The sequence below is a fragment of the Felis catus genome, chromosome A1 (genome assembly GCF_018350175.1).
Source record: "Felis catus isolate Fca126 chromosome A1, F.catus_Fca126_mat1.0, whole genome shotgun sequence".
NCBI lineage: Eukaryota > Metazoa > Chordata > Mammalia > Carnivora > Felidae > Felis > Felis catus.
In genome coordinates this window covers 128,255,773-128,273,089 of record NC_058368.1, presented here as the reverse complement: position 1 = coordinate 128,273,089, position 17,317 = coordinate 128,255,773, and the positions used below count along the sequence as shown (strand labels likewise).

Genomic DNA, 17,317 nt, shown 5'->3' with positions numbered 1-17,317 from the left:
CTGAAGTCTGGCTTTTAAGTTGTTTCCAGGGTAGATCCATCAGCCCTGAGCCTTGAAAATTTTCCTGATAAATCATACCTGTGATAAAAAGAGCCAGGCACGTGTGACCCTGACTTGCAGTCTGCAAACATCCATGGCTGTATTCAAGAGTGTTCAGCTCAGTGTCTCCTCATGGAGAAAAATGTACCTTGGTATGCTTCCTGGAGCTCTTCATTCTTCATTCAAAAGACAGAACAGCAGGGGTGGTGATGCCTGGGTGGCTCAGTCGGTTGAGTGCTGGACTCTTGATTTCGACTCAGGTCGTGATCTCATTGTTTGTGAGATGGGGCCCCATGTTGGGCTCTGTGCTGGCAACATGGAGCCTGTTTGGGATTCTCTCTCCATCTCTCTCTGCCTTTTTCCTGTGTGCTCTCACATGCTCTCTCTCTTTCTCAAAAAAAAAAAAAATATATGTGTGTGTGTGTGTGTGTGTGTGTGTGTGTGTAAAACAGCAAAAGACAGAACTGAGTAGAGAAAGGGATAGTTGGTGAGACAGGCCCTTTACCCTCAAGTTATTTTCTTAAAATCCAAAGTCACATGGGTGAAAATTGGGCTTTATTAAATTTATCTGATGGGAAACAAACATGGCAGATGATACAGGATTCCTAAATGTGCCAGAAGAGCAGAGGGAGAGATCCCTGCTGTGCACAATGCTAATGCCACAAGTGTCCCTTGCCATAACTGTCCTTGGAAAATAATGTCAAAGAGTTGATCTAATTTCCCCACTGCCTTAGTCTTCCCTTTATGTGTCCTCTTGGAGTACTTCCTCCCCCTTTCTCCTTCTGATAAGCACATATCCACAAGAAATGTTACCTTTCAGGAATGATCAGTCAAGCACACCTTTGTATGAATATAAGATTTATTTATTTTATTAGAAAATTTTTTTCGATGTTTATTTATTTTTGAGACAGAGCATGAACGGGGAAGGGTCAGAGAGAGGGAGACACAAAATCAAAGCAGGCTCCAGGCTCCGAGCTGTCAGCACAGATCCCAGCACAGAGACCAACATGGGGCTCAAACTCACGGACTGTGAGATCATGACCTGAGCTGAAGTTGGACGCTCAACCAACTGAGCCACCCAGGTGCCCCGAGATTTATAAGAATTCATTTAGATGTTTGAATTTGACATTGCATCCTTTATTTTAGAACAAAATGCACATTTCCTACAAGTAGTCAGGTGACTCATTTTATGCTTCTTTGTGTGTGGAGGACTGGTTTTGGGAGATATCCTGTTTGTAGCCTATGTGTCAAATCCTACCTTTATTAAGAACACAGACTGGGGGCGCCTGGGTGGCGCAGTCGGTTAAGCGTCCGACTTCAGCCAGGTCACGATCTCGCGGTCCATGAGTTCGAGCCCCGCGTCGGGCTCTGGGCTGATGGCTCAGAGCCTGGAGCCTGTTTCCGATTCTGTGTTTCCCTCTCTCTCTGCCCCTCCCCGTTCATGCTCTGTCTCTCTCTGTCCCAAAAATAAATAAACGTTGAAAAGAAAAAAAAATTAAAAAACAAAAAACAAAAACACAGACTGTGTCTTGTGGTATCGCGAGTCTGGCTTCTCACTTAAAAGCATTCCCCCTTTTTTCTCACCGTGATGAATTTTAACTTTAAAGCATAAGTCACTGTATCAACTTTAATGTCAAATAAATTGGAAAAAGAAGGGATAGCTTGTTGAAAAAGATGGTGGAAATGATCATGTTCCAGGCTTAGTTTAGTGAAGTTGGTAAACTCTCTAATGGATTCAGACTCTGTTTAGATCATTTTGCTTTGGCGTCCCCATTTCAGTGTGGAGGAGGCTGTTTTGTAACCTGATATTTTTGCAGAGAGGACTAAATGGCCTGAGGGACAATACAGACCGTTGTGAGGGGGCTGAAATAAAGTCTCAAGGCTGCTATGCTACCACATACCTCAAACAGCAGATGCCACAGAATTGCTTTTTGAAACGTGTTACCTTTCACATGTTATGCTAAAAATAAATACCTAAGAAGACCTGAAAAACTTGAAAGAAGTAGCGAAGCAGGCTGGGTTATACAAAAGCAATTTGCAAGATTACGGAAGTAATAGAAATTGTATAAAGTAAAACATATCAGTGCTTTAAGTTCCAAAGCAGTTTTTGATAATATAGTCAGAACAGAAATAAGAAAGGCATCCAAAAACTGGAGAGTCCCTAGGAGACTGCAAAAAGCTATAGAAAATGCTATAGCATTGGTGGATCAGACAGAATGCCTTTATTCCCCTAGACTTCTCATCTCTTTGTTTTCCCTTTTGAAATTCACCTTCAGAAAATCTTACATGGTTTACTTCTACCTGGCCAACTCACACTCGGTCCTTTTTCAACTCTAGTCGTCTGCGTGTCTTATAGATGTCCCCTTCAGTTGCTTATTGTGTGGCTTGTCACTCTATGCTCTAGACTTACTAAGGTCAAGAAACATGTCTTTGCTATCTTTGGAGTTCCCCCTATTGTTTCAGTACAATTGTGTTCTTCGAGAACCGCATTTGATGAATGTTGCCTAGCTCAGTGGATACTTGCAGAGTTAAAAAAAAAAAAAGTTAAAGGAAAGATATTCAACTTTGCTATTATTAATATTTATGTGCCATATTCTGGAAAATCTGTAGAAGACCAGATAAGATAAAAGCTGGACGAACAAGATGTAGGTATAATAGTGAGAATGCAAAAGACTTTTAATAATGTCTTGACATAAATAATAAAGGTGGTAAGAGTAATAATGATACAGCTTGACATTTCTGTAACATTTATCTGAAAGCACTTGCACATCATAAAGAACAGAGGGATAAAGGAATAGAACTAAATGTAAGGAATACTAAGGAAATGCCAAGATAAATAAGCAAAATGACAAAAGAAAGGTGAAGAAAATAAAGCAAAAAATAAGGAAATGGTAGGACGATTTACTAACAACTTGGAACAGTTGTTAGCTAAATCACGCAGTAGGCAGTGTGTCAAATAAATATTTACGACAATGGTGGTTTTTATAACATGTTGAGTCTGCTGTGTATAGATAAAGCATGTTTTCCCTTGTTTTCTACCAGGTAGTGGCTGAGGGAGAGTCCTGCATTCTCTAGCTTGCTCTTTCTCCATTTGTTGTTCACTAGGATTTGTACTGATACAGTACAGTTAAATGTATTCCAGCCACTCTCCCTGTCTCCTCATGAAGACACAGAAATGTGAGGGATACTCACCTGTAGTAGATTATTTCTCTGATTTCACAGAAGCTCAGTTAGGCTTGCTGCAGAGACCATGGTAGATTTTCATTGCTGTTGGAGGATTCTGAACATTACCTAATCTTAGGAAGCAGGTGTCAAATTATTGTCAATAACCCTGACTATATAGTAAGTAATTATAAAGAAGTTCCAAAATGACGAGTGACATTGAATATCCTTTCATGCGTCTATTGGCCATCTGTATGTCTTCTTTGGAAAAATGTGTATTCATGTCCTCTGCCCATTTTCAAATTGGATTATTTGTTTGGCATTTGTGTAAATTATTTATATATTTCGGTTAAGCCCTTATCAAATATATCATTTGCAAATACCTTCTCCCATTCAGTAAGTTGTCTTTTTAATTTTTTTAATGTTTGTGTATTTTTGAGAAAGAGAGAGAGTCAGAGTGTGAGCAGGGGAGGGGCAGAGAGAGAGGGAGACACAGACTCTGAAGCAGGCTCCAGGCCCTGAGCTGTCAGCACAGAGCCCGACTTGAACTCATGACCCGTGAGATCATGACCTGAGCCAAAGTCAGATGCTCAACCAACTGAGCCACCGTGTGTCCCCAGTAAGTTGTCTTTTTCTTTTGTTGATGGCTTCATTCTTTGTGCAAAAGTTTTTATTTTGGGGCAGTACCAATAGTTTAATTTTGTTTCCCTTACCAAAGACCTATCTAGAAAAATGTTACCATGGTCAATGTCAGAGAAGTTCCTGCCTATGTTTTCTTCTAGGAATTTTAGGGTTTCATGTTTCACATTTAAGTCTTTAATCGATTTTGAGTGTATTTTTGTGTATGATTAAGAGAGTAATATTGTTGCATATTGCATATTGTTGCAATATTGCATAATTGCATAAAATTGTGGCATATTGCATAATTGCATATTGCATAATATTGCATGTTGTTGTCCAGTTTTCCCAACACTCTTTGTTGAAGAGATTATTTTTTTCTCATTGGATATTTTTGCAACAGGGGAGGTAGGTGGAGGATTGGTAAAATAGGTGACGGGGATTAAAATTACACTTATCCTGATGAGCACTGAGTAATGTGAAGAATTATTGAATCCTATTGTATACCTGAAACTAATAAGACATTGTATGTTACTTATACTTGAAATAAAAAAAAAATTCCAAGAAAAGACATCCCAAGTATGTTCTAGAACTGAGCAGTTCTAGACCTGGAAAAGTATAGATAAAAAAGTTCTGCCTGTCACATGTCAGAGGCCACAAAAGGTCCTAAAATGACCTTTATTACTGCGTTGGAGGGATGTGCTGCATATTTTAAGCAAGGTGATATTTAAACAAGGTGATATTTAAACAAAGTGACCCCTAGCAGCTTTCCGGAGGTGGGAAGCTTCTCCTAATTTCGGTCTGTTTTGTTCAGAAACCATATTCAGTTTAGTTGAAGGGCAGATGACCCACACCAAGATACCTGAATTAGTAAATTTTGGAAAGCCGATCGAAAGAAAGATACAAATCACGGTCATGGTAAATGACCTCAAAATAAGAAGAGCGATGCTCCTGAATTAAAATTGCTTCCTGTTGATAGTAGTAGCACGGAAAACTTTCATTTTAATTGCCTCCTTTGCTGCTGGAATAGTGAATCAACTTTTTTCAAGGTTCAGAGATCAAAACTCCTCGTTTGGTGATAATTTTACTTTTACACCTCAGGTTTTCAAACAGAGCAGAGAACCCTTTCGTTTGGCACGGTGCAGACCCGGGAGCTGGTCCTACCTCAGGCCCTTTGTAGCTGTAGTCACTGGTCAAATAAATTCATCTCCTTTATCCTCCATTGCCTCAGCTGTAAGAGGGGATGATTACATGGGTCCTGGTTTGTCATAATCATAATCATGTGTCTTTGGCACATGTTATCTTTGGGTCTCACATCAACTCTGAAAGGAAGGAAAAGTTACCATTTATATTTTATAGTTGAGAAGGCTAGACTCAGAGCCTTTTGGTAACCTGACTGAGGTTACACAGCCAAAAAGTGGCAATGCCAGCATATAAACCCTCATAAATATGTTAACAAAACCCCCTCTCAGTCTTCCATGAGATTTTGGGGTTCATTTAAAATGGTATTGGTGGCGGCGTCTGAGTGGCTCGGGGAGTTGAGTGTCCGGCTCTTAATTTCAGCTCTGGTCATGATCTCACCATTGTGAGATGCAGCCTTGCATTGGGCTATGTGCTGGGCATGGAGCCTGCTTAGAATTCTCTCTCTTTCTCTCTCTGCTCCTGCCCTGCTCATGCTCACTTGCTCTCTCTTGCTTTTGTTGTCTCTCTCTCTCTCTCTCTGCCAAAAAAATAGCATTTGTAAAAGTGTTCTGAAAATGGCAAGTTTCCTTAGACATGCATGGTATTAGTACCATTATTTTCTGGATAGATATAAATTAGTAAATGTGTATTTTTTCAATTCTTTGTAGGCACTTAGCTCCAAGTCAGAAGGCATTTTTGATACCCTTTGGAATTGGGTGTTGTACAGTGTAGGTTTGCATAAGGTGTGTTATTAGTAAATTTTATATATTTCTAAGTGGTATCATGTCCATCCTTGGAATCAGATATTAGTTACTTTGGATCTTTTTTGGAGAAAAAAGAAGCAAGTAGGCTAACCTAAATTAAATTAATATTTCAAGAAACAGAAACTGATGGCATATAGTCCAATCTGCAGAGCCAGCAAATGAAGACTCCTGGAATCCCTTGAGATGAAAATTGATGTGTTCACAAATGTTGGTTCTGGACCAACGTAACTTCTCCTGTCTGGATCTTTGTTTATTTATTTTTTTGAGACTTTCATGCACAGGAGGTTGCTGAAATTTACTTGCAGAGTTTGTCCTTGATTGAGGGGCATCACCCTTCCTGTGAATCTACACAACTCTCCTAAAATAAGCACTAAGTTTTGGAAAGAATTTTCTCTTATGGGAAATGTCCTATTCCCAAAGAGAGCCACCAGTGTGAGATCACTCTTTTTCCAGGGAGGAAGCTAAGGGGAGCCAATGGTTCAGCGGCCAAGAATGAAATTTCAAGACAGGTTAACATTTGAGACACAGTCATCCATGCTTTCCTTTTGGTCTTTTAGAAGAACAGCTTGAAATCACAGTGGAAAAAAAAATTACAATGACAGTTAATGAGATTTTCTAGAAGAATCACTGGGGCCCAGAAATCAACCCTTCATTATTGTTTCCTCTGCCTTCTTAGATACCAACACCCACTTTGTAAAGTCCCGGTGGGGATTAAATCGCACAGTGCATGTGCAGTTCCTGGCACAAAATAGGCATCAATGTTGAATCCTAGGTCAGTTTTCCAGATGTGCTTACTCAGTTCCTTAACTCTCAATGTCAACCATTTGTTCTTTTAGGCCACAGGATGTCTAAAGAGTTAGGGAAAATGCTTTTGAACTGAGAAATGATGGACAAGGCTGCCTCTTATGCCTCCCTCGGGTCTATGTTCAGTGGAATATAGCCTTCGTTTGAGTAGTAAGAGCTTCAAGATGGGGCCAGCAGGAGTCCTATTCAGAAGGAGCTCATGGCACTGGCTAGCTGCTGGCTGCTCATCTTCAGTCCCCTCTGGGGAATGCATGCGGGGCTACTGATCCGTGTATTTTCCTTGACTGAGATGAGAGAGGGTAGCCTTTGCCCTGTTTTCTCTTGAGACATTTTGGTCCTATTTGGGTCTCTGCTGGGCTAAGGCAGAAACCCTTCTGGGAAGGAAAAGGCCACCGTATGACCAGGCGAGATTTTCTTTTAACTCAGAGCGTGGGTTTGGTTGAATCTGAACATAAGAAGTTGATCAAACTACTCTAATTATATGAGTAATAAGTATTTTTTAATGTTTGTCTATTTTTGAGGGAGAGAGAGAGGGGAAGCATGCATGTACACTTGTGGGCATGAGTGGGCAGGAGCCAGACAGACAGAGGGAGAGAGAAAACCGCAAGCAGGCTCTGCACTGTCAGCACAGAACCTGTCGCGGGGATTTGATGTTATGAATCCTGAGATCATGACCTGAGCCGAAGTCAAGAGCTGGATGCTTAACCAACTGAGCCACCCAGGCACCCCAGGAGTGATATTGTATGGAAAAAGCTGGATACTCTAAGAGCTGCCCTAATTTGTTCTTTGGATTTGGTCATCTTCTTTTTTAAGGAGGGGGAAGCCTAACATTATCCCTGTAGTCCTCCAGTCACAGCCAGCCAGAACTCTGCCCAGCCCTAGCAGCTACAAAGAAAAAGAAAGAAAAAAGGCTGGTTGAGCATGTGAGGCAGGCCCCCTGTGCACAATTGCCTGATCCTAAGGTGATGATGCTCTTGGCACGATGGGAGGCACATTCAGTGTTTTATGCTCTGGCCACTCAACTTGGGCTGTGGTCTACTTCTGGCCAGTATCCTCCAGTGAAATGAGCTCTGCCCAGGGAGCCAAGGGACTGGCATTTGCCAGTCAATTTCGGACAAGTCACTTTTTGCCTGTGGGCCTCTGTTTCCTTTAAGGGAGGACATGTGTAATGAGCCTCAGTGCAAAGAATCTATTAGTCTGTGATCTGCCCCTACCTGGGGTACAGATTGTGTGTGGGTTCCCTTTGTTCCCTTCCAGCTCCGGGTTCTGGAGATGTTCCTCAAAACTGTTCTTGGCCTCTCTCCTCAAATTTCTCTGTGCAAAAGAGCAAGATTCAGTTTAAATGAATCATTGTTCTTTAAAAGAGAGACGAAAGCTGATAAAGTCAGGGGACGACCTATTTCTGAAGCAGACAACCGAGAAGTTTATGGCTTTTTGTTCTTTGGGCTTAACCAGTTTTTCTTCTTGGAACATGTTTTATGGAACTTGACCAGTCACCCCAGCAGTGTATTACTGATGTCTTCTTGGCTATAGATCAAAGTTTCTGATACAGCAGCAGGGACAGTGGGAAAGCAGGAGGCAGGAGAAAGCATTTCTGATGAATTTTGGAGTCAGACCCTAATAGAAAAGTAGAAAAAGGATAGGGATAATTAATTTCTGAAAGAATTGTAAATGACCAATACATGGGGGAGGGGGGAAGTCTCGTTTTCCTAATAATGAAATAAATGCAAATAAAAATAACAATGCTATTGTTGACCCCTGTCATTTTGGCAGAAATAGAAATAGTTGGTTGAATTTGGTATGTCTGTGAGAGTGAAGAAATGGGCATACGCATGCATCTACCTGTAGCTTTCATAGGTTTAAAAGCCGAAAGAGCCCAAATTCCATACCTTTTGGAGGACACCTGAGTGATGTGTACTGCAATGTGAAGTGAAAATGTAAAAAGAAAACATACTTCCTTTCTTTGTCCAGCAATTCTCAGTTGAGGACTGACTTAGGGGGATAACTGCATGAATGTAACAATAGGTGTGCAAAAGCATATTTATAAAGAAAAGTAGAAATAACTTCAATGTTCATTAGTAGGGGACTGGTAAAATCAATTAGAGTAAAGGTCTTCTGGAAAATCCTATGTAGTCAATAAAAATATTACACAGCTTTCCATATGATGTGGAAAATTGTTTAGTGATACAAAGCAGGTTATGAAACACAGTAATTAGATTATATAAAATTACAGTAACAGGAACGTGGCGGGGGGGTTATCATTTAACCTTGACAGGTAGGACTTGAGGCTTTTAATTCTGCTTTCCAGCTCTACTTATCAATTCTGTGTCCTTAGGGAAATTTATTTAACCTTTTTTACTCGTGGTAAAAATGGGTATAATACCAACCTCTGAGAGGTTGTTGAGGGAATCAAGCAATAAGACACATGTCAAGCACCTGAGATGGGGTAAGAAACTACTTGGATTTTTTTATTCCATTTAGCATTTCTATTTTACTTTCACTATATGAGTACAAACAGATGTGTTCCTCTGCCTGCAATTCGAAGTGAGAAAACTAAGTGGGCTTTGAACAGCTTTCATTGGTTTAAATGCAGGAAGAACCCTCGTTCCAAATCTCTGGAATGGTATTTTCCTAGGGCTGCAGTCTGTCAGGAAAAGGCCCCTATTGAGTCATTGTTTTCTGAAGCCAGGAGAAGGAATGATGCTGTTGGACAGCCTAAAATAATATTTCATTCTTGTCATCCTTATGCAGTTTAAGACCAAGTGATTTTGGATAGATCTGGTTTCCCTCCTGGTTTTGGAAGAACAAAGCTTTTGTTATTAATGCTCTTAAACAACGGAGCTTTGTCCTATCCTTGGGAGTGTGCAAACTAAACAGAAGATTTCCTGAAGGACCGTCTTATTTATTATGAGGAGTGATTCCAAGTGTAAATAGACACAGTTAGTCTCCAGCCACCTGTGGAGGGCCCACATGGACAGCAGAGGAAAAGAGCCAAGACTCACAGAACACACCAGCCAATCAGGTTTGAGATTCACTTTTATATTGTGCTCAAGTTGGTGGACTCAGCCATGTCAGAACTCCTGTTTACTTGGGGCCTGCTTTGTCCTCCAAGACAAATAACCTTGTGATCCTTCTGTGTCTGACACAGAAAAATGAAAGTACTGGTATTTTGACCGTTTTAACTTAGGGGACTTCCGGTCTATAGACAATTGCCTCAGATTCTCTTATGGTATCTTTTTAGAGCTATTGATTCTGCCACATGTGGTGAGGGGGGTGGTAACTGGGGCTCAAGAGGTCTCATCAATGACTGATGAATCATTAGAAGGATGCACATTAGGCCATTTTTGTTTAAATTTCTCTTTCCTTGTGTGAAACCAGCCCTGGCTTGCTATTGCACTGCCATGCCCCTGCACAAATTTCATTTAGCAAAGGTCAAGTCCAAGTTGAGTATGTAATGTTGGGATCAATTATGATTATTAATAATTATAGGTAGTGAGTGTTGAGCTCTTGCAGTGTGCCAGGCTTTGTGTTAAGAGGTTTGCATGCACTATCTTGATGTTTCTTAATGAGGAATCCATAAACACCCGGCTTTGCAAGCAGGTGCAAGCATCAAGTGTGCCACTAAAAATGCAGATTTCTACCTCATGCTAGACTTACAGGATGAGTATCTTGTGGTGGAAGTCAGGGTCTGCGTGTTGAACTAACACCTATAATTCTGATAAGCATGAAATTCAAGAGCCACTGTATTATTTTATAATGCACGTGGGACACAAGCAGGATCTGCTCTCCTTTCACTCCTCTGATGTCTGTGTTTAAGTTCTTAGGGCACAAAAAAAAAAAAAAAAAGAAAGAAAGAAACCCTATGGGCTGTGAGACTTGGAGCAGTCTATGCCTCTTTTAGTAGCTGGTGATCACAAAAGTGTCTCCATAGCCAAACTGCTTTTGAGCCACCAATTATTTACCTCTCTTGGAGGAGGGTCTCCCACTCTGAGTGGCGGTCCTGCATGGACCAGACCTGTATTTGTAGGGCTGACCTGTTCTTGAGAGGGCCTGCATGATTCCCAGGGCCCAGAAAGCCCTGCCTGCCTTCTGCATGTCTTTACTTCATGCTCCAAGGGGCCTGAAATGTTCTGTGTGGTTGTTTCTTGGTTCTCAGCTTTATTTCCAGAGATCCCTTATTAAAACAAAGTGCCACTTGAAAGATAACAGAAACATTTAATCACACCGGCACAGGCTGTTTTAATCTGGCTGCTCTGGGGACGGCACACCAAACAATTATTTTTTTAATGGAAGCGGAGGACAGGCTCCTTTGTGGGCCTCTTTGGTGGAGGAAGCTGGGGATGTTAGGAAAATATTTTTGGGGGACAGGGGGAGGAGGGAAGAGAGGTGAAGTAGGAGAGGGCCTAAAAACATACCAGACCTGTGTTATGACCTTGAAGATTACCCTCCAGCACACGTGTTCTAAATTCTGTAGCCCCTCCCATTCTACTTTGCTGAACGTCGGTCCAGTGGCAAGTGACTGTCCCTTGAGTCACAGGCCTGGACTGCAGGGATGCCACAAATGAGAAGGCCTCAGGGCACAAGTGATACTATAGCTGAACCAGCATAGGGGAAAGGGGGAAGTGATTCCCCACCCCCCCCATCTGAGCCCTCCTCCCCTTTGTAGCCCTCAGCCAGGAGCAGCTGATTAGAATTGAGGCTTAGCTCACTCAACTACCTTCCAGCCTCCATAAAAACTTTCACATATGCAATCATTTCTAGCAACCCTGGTGGGTTTCCTTGAGTTCCTTTATCAACTTGTTGAGAAAGACCAGAGATGATTCTCTAACTTCAGCAAAGAGTTTGTGGGTGGGTCTGTTAAGCCTTAATACTTGATTTTGTTTTGGATCTTGCATAAAGTGCCCCAAATTTCATTTTTAAAGCATTTTTTTTTGCTAAACTAACAATGTTTCCCAGTTTTCCTACGGCTTATTGATCCTTTAGTGCCAATTCATGTTATAAATGGTACTGATTGATTTCCTCAGAAGACCGTTACCACCTTCCATGGACAGGAGGTGGGTAGGCAGAGGCTCACTGGGAGGGAGTTGAGGGTACTGAGAAAGGGCAGACAGATGGAGGCCTCTGCAGCAGCACAGCTGGGTGAGACAATATGTGCTTCCTCAGAAACAGTAGCAGTTAGTTGCGGTTATGTGACAGCGAGGGGGGATAAGGGGCAAGACAGCTCATGAGTGAATGAATGAATGAATGAATGAATCATGAGGGTAGAAGTACACAGTCCTTCCCTAGTTTGGCTCTTCCCTCACCAAGCGTGTTCTTTTTTTCCTCTGCACCCTCCTCCTCCTCCTTCTTCTTTAATGTTTGTTTATTTTGAGAGAGGGCAAGAGAGCATGAGCAGGGGAGGCTCAGAGAGAGAGAGGGAGACAGACAATTCCAAGCAGGTTCCACACTATCAGCACAGAGCCTGCTGAGGGGCTCGAACTCAAGAAATGTGAGATCATAATCTGAGCTGAAATCAAGAGTCAGACGCTTTACTAACTGAGCCACCCAGGCACCCCTGCTCTGTACCTTCTTAATGAGCCTGTTGGAATCACAGTTAATTTCCTCCTCCTCTGAGAAATGCCCCATCACATGGAGGAAAGGAGATAATTAGCTTCAGTGTTGTCTCATATTTAAGCCGAGAAGTCAGCCTGAACTCTAGACATGGTTCATGTAGTTGGATAATCAGCACAGATGTTCATGATAGGTAACTTGGTTTTTTCCTTCTTTCATATCTTTTCTCATTAGGGTACCATGACTGAAGATTAATGGCTTCCATCATTTTTTTGCCTTCATGCGGGAATCTTTAAACTAGCCTGAACTTTGTACCAACTATCACATGAATCATGTCTGCTACAATTACTCTTTCTATGTCATTATCTAGGTTAGCGTCCTGGTGTGACAACTGAATGCAGGGCAGGGTTAAAAGTGTCAAGTGAGAACTAGACAGAACATTGACAATTAACAGTGACTGACATATCTCCCTGAGCTGTTACCTCAGAGGTTTTGAGGAAAAATGAGCTATATGATGTTGTAGATATATTTCATTGTACCTAGGTGTTTAGTAATTTATCTCCATATTGGAGATTCTGTATGCTTATTGCAATTAGCTTAATACTAATAATGACACTTTTAATGAACACTCACCATGTAATAGTCTTCGTCCTCAGCATGCATTGTTTGTTCAATCCTAATTCCAGCCCTAGGGGGTAGTAACTATGTGTGGTACCATTTTACAGATAAGGAAACTGAGGCATACAGCTATTAGGTAACCTGCCCAGGGTCCACAGTTAGGAGTCAGAAGTGATATTTGAACACAAGTGGCCTGGCTCACGGTTTGTGTGTTCAACTTCCATGCTGCAATACTTACACTTAGCTTGAAATGAAGAGGTGGTTTTAGTATCAAATGTTAGGAATGCACATTTTTCCCTCGCTAAATGTAAGTAATTGCCAGTTTTTGTGTATGTAGTGTAATGTGGAGTTTGATAAACTTTTACCAACAGTGAGGTCTTTGACCAACAATGAGGTCAAAGAAAAATTGGCCCTTTGGAGATCTCGTTCCCTGGAAAACGAGTTTTGACTATGGATTGAGTGCAAAGATTGTTGGCTTATGTTGATTTTAAGTGTAATATGTTTTTAGTATCTTGTTCCATGTATTATTAGTATGTATCTGTTCATTGATGTCCTAAGGAGAGGATGAATTGAAAAAACCCCGAAAATGTAGCCTCCATTACTTTAGTTGGTTAGAGTTCCTGTCTTCGCAAATGACAACAACAATAAAAGCCACTAACCAAAAATTCCCATGTGCCAAGAGCAAATTTGAATTTGAGATGAATATGCCCAGATGAAGTTTCATGTTATCTGAATCAAGAACATGAGCTTCATCCCTCTGATAACTATGGACTTAAATTTCTAGTAGCCATGCCTTTTTATTTAAGTGTAGTTATTTTTGCTTTGTTAAAGCGAGACAAGTCTTTTGCTGACACTTTATCTTCTTTTCTTTTGAGAGAGGGGCGGGGGTGGGTAGAGAGCGAGGCCACAGATGGGGGAGAGGAGCACAGAGAAAGAGAGAGAGAGAGAGAGAGAGAGAGAAACTTAAGGAGGCTCAGTGCTTAGTACAGAGCCCGACATGGTACTTGATCTCATGACTGTGAGATCATGAGCTGAAATCAAGAGTCACACACTGAACTGACTGAGCCACCCAAGTGTCTGTAAGCAACTGTTTCTCTTTCAGTTTACAACATAAGACACGGGCTTTTAGTGTCAGCATTTGAAGTGTTAGCAGTTGCCTCTCAGCACACTGGTCCCAAGATCTCTGGTATCTTCAGGTGGAGTCTAGCACTGTGAAAATCATGGAGCTTTTTATTCACATTAGCTGGAGTGGGTTAATACACTGTCAGTCTCTGCTGGTTTAACACATAATATGGTGGGTCTGAGCGTTTCTTATGGTTATCTCATGAGTGAGTCGTTTGGTTATGTAAACGACAGGGCCAGACAAATTAGATTATGGGGCTAGAAATCTTTCTTGGTCCAAGGGACACTTCTTGGTCAACTGTAGCTGTTCTGATATTTGAGATTTCCTGACAGTTGTTGGTTCAGAAATGATTTGCATTCCTGAACTAGTTTTCTTTTGTCCAGATCATCTTAATTCTTCTGTATGAAGTTGAGATCAAGAAAATGAGTAAGAACTGAATTGAGCTGTTGGGGTGACTCTTGAATACCGTGAACTTCTTAGTGCCAGATGAGATAGCCAACACTAACTAACAGTGATGACAGAAGACAGTGTCCCTAGCCAGAACCTGCTGACATAAATCCTGGTGAGCTGAGAATGATGGTTGCTAGAAGCAAGACTCTAACATATCTCACTAATAATTTGAGGCAAAAGAAGATGTTAGTATTGGTATGTATATTTTTCACTTTCCTCCACCATGGCATTATTTTCAATAGGGCAAAGAAACAAATGTAAACTGCATAATCCACTCAAGTTGGATCATGCTGAACCATGACCTTCTTTGTTACAGTATAAGGGTTTCCTGTCTGTGTGACGGTTCCAGGTAGTAAGTATCTGAATCTTCCCAACATTGCCAAGTAGAAGTAACATGTCTCAGGCTGTCACAATTTTTAAAGTTCTGGGAGTAGATGACAACAACGGTCTTAAATCTCTCATCGTGAATATGTTTTGAGTTGAAAGTTACCTACTAACAGATGAACAGCTTGAAATTGAGTCCAGCAAACCCTTAGTGTTTGTAAGGGTCAAGGGGCCAGGGATCAACCTGTAGCTTGGCTACTACATGTTGACGTAGAGAATGTACAGAAGCTGTGAAAGCTTCTAACTCAGAGATGCTGGATGCTTGCTGGCCATTGTCTTGGGTGGTAAGATAGTTGTGTACAAAACTGTTGGATGTGAAGTCTCTCTGTAGGAAATTTTGGGACAAATACACATAAACTGACTTAAATGGCTCAGTTGAGAGTATTCTTGGCCTTGGCTATTGACAAATGGAGATTTGGACATAGGAGTTGAAGGGGATTTTAATGGAATTTTATTAAGGGAATAGGAAACTATTTTAGACTAGAGTATCCATGTTATCTGGGAGTAAAGGGAACAACATTTAGGAAACCCACTTCCTTAGAAGTTTTGCTTCTCAGGTAGTCCTCATAGGTAGCAGCACTGCCAAATAAAGAAAGGTTTAATTAAAAAAAATTGTGCAAAGGAAAAATATTCTTCCCTGGCTGGTCACAAATTAGACAATTCAAAAAAAAAAAAAAAGCCTGGGGTGGGGGGATGGGGGGGTAGTGGGGCTGCCAATAGATGACTTTTTCTGCTATGTTTTTCATCTCGGTGTCAAAGCTCACATTGAATTCAGTCAATTACAGCAAACAAAAAAAAAACACAGAAATGTCTCTTCTGTTACTGTTGGTTACATTAAATCACACAAAAAAGGGAGTCTCCCTTCACCACTTGTTCCTTTGGGAACACATAAAACTGACACGATTTGAATATTGTGAAGATTCCCTTTTCCCTTGGTAAGCAAAATGATTAATTTTGTTACTTAAAAGTGTACTACAAAGGTTTTGTTGTTGTTAATCTTACAGTGGGGAAAAGTTGGTTGAAGACATACTATCTGCTGAAGATTTGGAAGGATTTGTCATTAGGTAAAGCATGTCAAGTATGTGAGGGCGTGGTATTTGGATTACGTGTAATGTCAATTTTTTTTTTCTATTTTAGTTACTACTTTTACTTACAAATGTTTCCCACAGATCTTTTAATAACTACAAATTTAGAAGTTTGGAATAACATGTAGTTGCTATAACTAACACTTTGAAATCTAATAGGATCTCAGGAAAATATGGCCACGGGAACCACAGGGCCACAGGAACTCTGTCAACTCTGTCCAGTGCTGAACTCTGCCCCCGCAATCTCACCATGGTACATTTTGGTACCTTCTCTCGTGGTCTCAGTGCCAAGGGCCAGAGGAACTGAGCAATGACCTATCTTCCCAGTTTACTCTCTGACCATAGTTATTTATTTTGAGATAGGAAAAGCATTTCATCATGCTCATGAAATGCATCTCCTGTCCTACCTGCCTCTGTACCCTTTATTCTTGTTTCTATGGGTGGGGGGGGGGGGGAAGGCTGCCCATCTGAAAAGGTACCTGTAAAACAGTTCTGAAAACATGATTTCCTTTCCTCCACAAATGATCATTTTGGTTTCAGGTGTGTTTCAGGTACGTGAAACCTCCCCCTACTCCTACTTACTTAATAGCAAATGACCATACAAAAGACAAGAGTGGAAGAAGGTAAAATGAAATTGAAGCACACCTAACTGCCCGAGTGACTTCATGTATATGATTTTGACTCAGCATTACTCCTCCTATATATAAAAAGATGAGAATTACCTCCGGCTTTGCTGCTGTAGTTGCCCTTGGACTTCCGGGGGTAGCTTGGTCCCTTAATGCAGGCACGGTTGGGATTGCCATGCCAGACAAGATCTTGCTCCATATCTAGTCACATTCTTCCAGGTCATCTGTTCTCCTTCCCTCCGACAGCGAAGCTGTGATTTTTCTCTGGCCTTGCAGGGAAATGTGATTCCACATAAGCACATTATTGTGTGGAATATCTCATCTTTGTTGTTCTAGTGCAGTCCTTTCAGCTTTCCAGAGCCAGTTAGACTTGTTATGAGGAGCTAAGTGATTGGCTGGATCTGGGGCTCAGTTTCATAAATTATAGCCCCGTGCACTAGAAGCACGAGTCCTATAGTTGCTGTAGTTCAGAGGCCTGCCAGTTCCTGCTTTAACGCATATGTAGTCGTAACTGAGTTCTAACACGGCCTTGGATGTTTCTGTCCTAAATAGCTGACATTGCATCTTCAAGACTGTGTGAGTAATCCTGACTCTTTTTTTTTTTAACTCAGTAAATTAATTACATGCCCCAGGAGGGAGTGATTGTAATTAGAAAATACTGAATTAGCAGATGATTCATTTTCAAGGTGCTATACTATATGTATCAAGTTCAGTGCAATTAATCTTAAAGCTCGTAAAACCCGGCACGGTTATTTGAGATTTTTGTCACGAGTCACAGTCAAGCTGCATTTTCAAGAAAGCTGTTCCGTGCATTTGCTAGCCCTATTTTTGTTTTATGGGGTCAGTAAGTTGATAGAGGTCCAGCATGAGCAGCTTAAAACGGGCTGCTGGTGTCAAAGCAATGGCTGAGAG

The 17,317-nt window shown here is 41.2% G+C and overlaps 1 protein-coding gene and 1 long non-coding RNA gene across 7 annotated transcripts in view; one reads left to right on the top strand and one right to left on the bottom strand.

The window, feature by feature from the left end:
• Nucleotides 1–17,317, top strand: part of PDE4D (phosphodiesterase 4D) — a 1,455,129-nt gene that overhangs the window by 44,294 nt on the left and 1,393,518 nt on the right. The window lies entirely within an intron of this gene.
• LOC109501486 lies at nucleotides 15,117–16,956 on the bottom strand. The gene is made up of 2 exons (XR_002159582.3): nucleotides 16,502–16,956; nucleotides 15,117–15,273 (listed from the first exon to the last, which is right to left on the bottom strand). It is a non-coding gene; the product is annotated as an uncharacterized LOC109501486 (long non-coding RNA).